Source organism: Hevea brasiliensis, unplaced genomic scaffold, assembly GCF_030052815.1.
Source record: "Hevea brasiliensis isolate MT/VB/25A 57/8 unplaced genomic scaffold, ASM3005281v1 Scaf1, whole genome shotgun sequence".
In the NCBI taxonomy this organism is placed as follows: domain Eukaryota; kingdom Viridiplantae; phylum Streptophyta; class Magnoliopsida; order Malpighiales; family Euphorbiaceae; genus Hevea; species Hevea brasiliensis.
In genome coordinates, this window is record NW_026614585.1 from 2,174,549 (window position 1) to 2,179,939 (window position 5,391).

A 5,391-nucleotide genomic window follows, 5' to 3' on the forward strand; every position below is an offset into this window, starting at 1 on the left:
TACTCCTTTCTTGTGAACCTTATGCACTATTCTTTTTCTTTTTCTTTTTCTATACCTATAACCAAAAGAAAACAATATCAATCAAAATTTGGGGAAACACTTCAACTAAAATTAAACAAAATTTAAATGCAATTAAATGTAAACAAAACTTAAAGAAATGACAAAAAGAAAGGATATCAAAATCTTTTGCTTGGGTTGCATCCCTTGAGCGCTTGTTTTAAGTCTGTAGCTTGACCATCTTTCTCTTTACTTCAATCTAGCAGCCATGCCATTTTAACTTTCTCAAACTCTTTCTCTATGTACACCTTTAACCTTTGACCATTCACTTTAAAGTTTTTATCATCTTTTTTTACCTCCACTACCCTATATGGACAGACTTGAACCACTTCAAAAGGTCCTAACCATCTTGATTTAAGCTTGCCAGGAAACAACCTCAAGCAAGAATTATAGAGTAGAACTTTTTGACCCACCTGAAGATCTCTTCTCAAAATATGTTTTTCATGCCATCTCTTGGTCTGCTCCTTGTAAATTTTTGCATTTTCATAAGCATGGAGGCAAAATTCTTCCAATTCATTTAACTGAAGTAACCTTTTCTCTCCAGCAACTTTTGCATCCATATTCAAGAACCTTGTTGCCCAATAGGCCTTATGCTCTAATTCCACAGGTAAATGGCAAGCTTTACCCTACACCAAACAATATTTAGATGTTTCAATCGATGTCTTATATGCAGTCCTGTATGCCCACAGTGCATCATCTAATTTCTTAGACCAATATTTCCTTGAAGCTTTCACTATGGTCTCCAAAATTCTTTTGAGCTCTTTATTAGAAACCTCCACTTGCCCACTTATTTGAGGATGATATGGTGTACCTACACGATGAGTAACACCATATTTGGTTAGCGCAAAGTCCAAATATTTATTGCAAAAGTGCTTGCCACCATCTGCAATGATTGCTCTAGGTACTCCAAAGTGCGTAAAAATGTATTTCTTTAAAAATCTCAATGTACTTTTAGAGTCATTTGTTGGAAAAGCAATGGCTTCAACCCATTTAGATACATACTCAACTGCCACCAAAATATAATGATTAGAATAAGAAGCAGGAAAAAGGCCTATGAAATCTAAACCCCATACATCAAACAATTCAACTTCTAAGATATTTGTTAAAGACATTTCATGCTTATTCAAAATATTACTGGTTCCTTGACACCTGTCACAAGAAGTAACAAAAGCATAAACATCCTTAAACATATTTGGCCAATAAAAACTAGATTGTAATATCTTAGCAACTGTTTTGGTAGGTGCAAAATGACCCCCACACTCTAATGAATGATAATGATTGATTACACTATTTATCTCATCATTTGGAACACACTTCCTAATCAATTGATTTGAACAATATTTAAACAAGGATCCTCCCACAAATGAAACTTAACATCATGCAACAAATTTTCTCTATTGATAACTCATATGAGGAGGAAGTATCCCACATCTAAAGAGTTCACAAAATTAGCATACCAAGGAGTGACAGATGAGATTATTACCATCAATTGCTCATCAGGAAATGATTCATTTATAGGTACCTCAGAGCTCCTCTTACTTTCCCACCTCCGATCGAGACAAATGATTTGCTATAAGATTTTTTGCTCCTTTCTTGTCCCTAATTTCCAAACCAAACTCTTGTAAAAGAAGTATCCATCTAATTTGTCTTGGCTTAGCATCTTTTTTCTGAAGTAAGTACTTAATTATAGAGTGATTGGTATAAACTATGGTTTTTGCTCCAATTAAATATGATCTAAATTTATCAAAAACAAAAACTATAGCTAGCATTTCTTTCTTAGTTGTGGCATAATTTAGTTGAGCGTCATTCAAAGTTCTACTTGCATAATACACCACATGAAGTTTATTCTCCTTCCTTTGTCCCAATACTACTCCAATTGCAAAATCACTTGCATTACACATCAGTTTGAAAGGTAAACTCCAATCTAGTGTAGTAATGATAGGAGCTGAAATTAACTCTTTCTTTAACCTATTAAAAGCAATAAAACATTCATCAGTAATTTGAAAAGGTTCATCCTTAAATAACAATTGCTAAGAGGTTTAGTTATTTTAGAAAAAGCCTTTATAAATCTCTTATAAAAGCCTGCATGCGCATGCCCAAGGAAACTTCTTACTCCTTTCACTAATGTTGGTGGAGGTAATTTTTTAATTACTTCCACCTTTGCTCTATCTACCTCAATACCTCTTGCTAAAATTTTATTGCCTAAATCCACCCCTTCTTACGCCATAAAATAGCATTTTTCCCAATTTAACACTAAATTAGTTTCTTCACATCTTTGCAAAACTTGGGAAAGGTTAGCCAGACAAAGGTCAAAAAAGGTCCAAAAACATAAAAATCATTCATAAAATTTTCAATGAATTTCTCAGCCATGTCAGAAAAAATTGCCATCATGCATCTTTGAAATGTTGCAGGTGTATTACACAACCCAAATGGCATCCTTCTATATGCAAAAGTCCCATATGAACATGTGAATGTAGTTTTTTCTTGATCCTCAGGTGCAATAGGAATTTGAAAAATAACCAGAATATCCATCAAGAAAATAATAGAAAGGATAACTAAACAATCTCTCAAGCATTTGATCTATGAATTATAATGGAAAGTGATCCTTATGGGTGGCTTTATTCAACTTTCTATAATCAATACAAACATGTCATCTTGTAATAGTTCAAGTGGGAATCAATTCATTTTTCTCATTTTGCACCACTGTCATTCCCTCTTTCTTAGGAACCACCTGAACTGGGTTCATCCAGTTGCTATCAAATATAGGATATATAATTCTAGCATCCAACAATTTCATAACCTTAGCTCTCACTACCTCCTTCATGTTGGGATTTAACCTACATTGATTTTTAATTGAAGGCTTATAATTTTTTCCATAAAAATCTTATGCATGCAAAAACTAGGACTTATACCATTAATATCAGATATAAACCATCCCAAAGCAGTCCTATGTTGTCTTAAAACATGTAAAAGTTTGTTTTCTTGCTCAATGTTCAAATTTACAGAAACAATCACAGGAAAAGTTAAAGATTCTCCTAAAAATGCATATCTAAGATGACTTGAGAGTGGTTTCAATTCCAACTTAGGGACTAAATTTTCTTCCACTTTTTCCTATCTTATCTCAACATTATGCACAACTTCAAACCCAATATCATGCACACAATCACATTCAACATCTTGAATAGCATGCAAATACAAATCTTCCTAAACAAAAGCAATCTTATCATCAATTTTCATAGCATTAATCATCTCATGCACACATTCATCAATAATATCCATCCTAAAACATTCATCATTTTCCATATGATGTTTAGTAAAATGAAGAACATTGAATGTTACCTCTTCTTACCCCACTATAAGTGTGAGTTTACCTTCATGGACATCTATGAGTGCCTTACCAGTTGCAAGGAATAGGTGTCCCAAAATTAATGGCACTTCTCTATCTTCCTCCATGTTTAACACCAAAAAATCCACTAGAAAGATAAACTTATCCTCCTTAACCAAAACATCTTTAATTATGCCTTTAGGATAAGTTATTAATCTATCTGCCAATTGCAATGAAACACTGGTTGGCTTTATATCTCTTAGCCCAAGTTTCCTGAAAACAAAAAGATGCATTAAATTAATAATGGCACCTAAATCACATAAAGCTTTAGTAATGGCATGCTAGCTATTTATCCGATTTGCACTTTTAAGTTCTTAATAGCAACTTGCTAATTTTGCAAAGTCACATTCAGATTCTGGAAGTTCATCTTGGTCTCATTTATTAAATTGTCAGTTGTTTTAGCCATATTTGCAACAATATCTTCCAAGCTTTGTTTCTTCTCTAGTTGTTAAAAATTAGGTGGTGCTCTATTTTGATATCTGAGCTATTGCTGTTGTTGTTGTCCTTCCCATGAAAAATTAGGGTGATTCTTCCAAGCAGGGGTGTATGTGTTGGAAAATTAATTATTCTGTTGCCTTCCAAGATTGCCTATATAGTAAGCTTTCTCTTGTACTGGTCAGAAGAATGACTCATCTATGTAGCAGCCACTTGTTACCTGTGGTCCATCACAATTCTCACAAATAGGTGCTCTAGTGCTAGTAGTAACTGCATTCACTGACATCTGATCCAATGTTTTAGAAATAGAATCCATTTGAGCATTCAGTGCAGTAATGGAGTTAAGCTCATGAACTACAGCAGCTTTCCTTATTGTGTTTCTCTCATTAGGCCACTGATAGCAATTATTTGCTAATTCTTCCAACAGCTCATAACCCTCATCAATTGACTTTCCTAAAAGTGATCCTCCTGCTGCAGAGTCTATATTACTTCTAGTTTAACCGTTTAACCCATTATAGAAACTCTGAATTAATAGCTACTTAGGTAATCCATGATGTGGACACCTTTTCACCAAATCTTTGAATTTATCCCAAGCTTTATAAAGTGTCTCCATATCCATCTGAGTAAACATCTGGATATCATTTCTTAGCTTCACAATTTTGGCTGGAGGAAAAAACTTTTCCATGAACTTTTCTGCCAAATCCTCCCATGTAGTGATAGACCTAGCAGGTAATGAAATCATCAATGCTCTTGCTATATCCCTTAGTAAGAATGGGAAGAGTCTCAATTTAATAGCATCATTCGATACTCCATTGAACTTTAGTGTATAACATATCATGAGAAAACTCTCTAAATGGACATTGGAATCATCATTTGTAGTCCTTTTAAACTGACATATTGTCTGAACCATTTGAATAAGAGCAGGCTTCCAAACTGACATGCAGTCTGAACGATCTAAATAAGAGCAGGCTTCAACTCAAAATTGTTAGCTTGCACCAGAGGTCTTGTAATGCTTGATGTAGAACCAAACACTGTTGGTATAATGTAATCTCGTAAAACTTTCCTTTATTGCCTTGAAACTTGTGGCTTTTGTTCTTCATCCACCACTTCTTCAATCACAACTTTAGGATTCATGTCCTCCATTTCAATATTAGCCTCTTTTTTACCCTTCTTCCTTTCACTAACTTATCTTCTATTCTCTCTACAAGTTCTCTCAATTTTAGGATCAAATTGCAATGAGCTAGAGTCAATCAAACTTCTCATAAAACCACTTGAAAATAACCACAACAAAAACACCAAATTAAATTCAACAAAATAAAAATGCCTAGATTACTAATAAAATCAACTATTTTGATATTAAAGTTGTCAATTCCCAGCAACGGCACCAAAAACTTGATACGTGTCCACAAGTGTATGGATTCATATAAGCAATAAATAGTAAGTAAGATATTGTTTCCACGATGATTGTCATTAATTACCAAAATTTATGTTAATTTTACTAATATCTAGATGAT

General features: G+C 33.7%; 1 non-coding gene across 1 annotated transcript; it reads left to right on the forward strand.

Annotated features, from left to right (window-relative positions):
• Positions 1–4,422: 4,422 nt before the first annotated feature.
• LOC131176372 (small nucleolar RNA R71) lies at positions 4,423–4,529 on the forward strand. The gene has a single exon (XR_009146464.1). It is a non-coding gene; the product is annotated as a small nucleolar RNA R71 (small nucleolar RNA).
• The last annotated feature ends 862 nt before the right edge of the window (positions 4,530–5,391 follow it).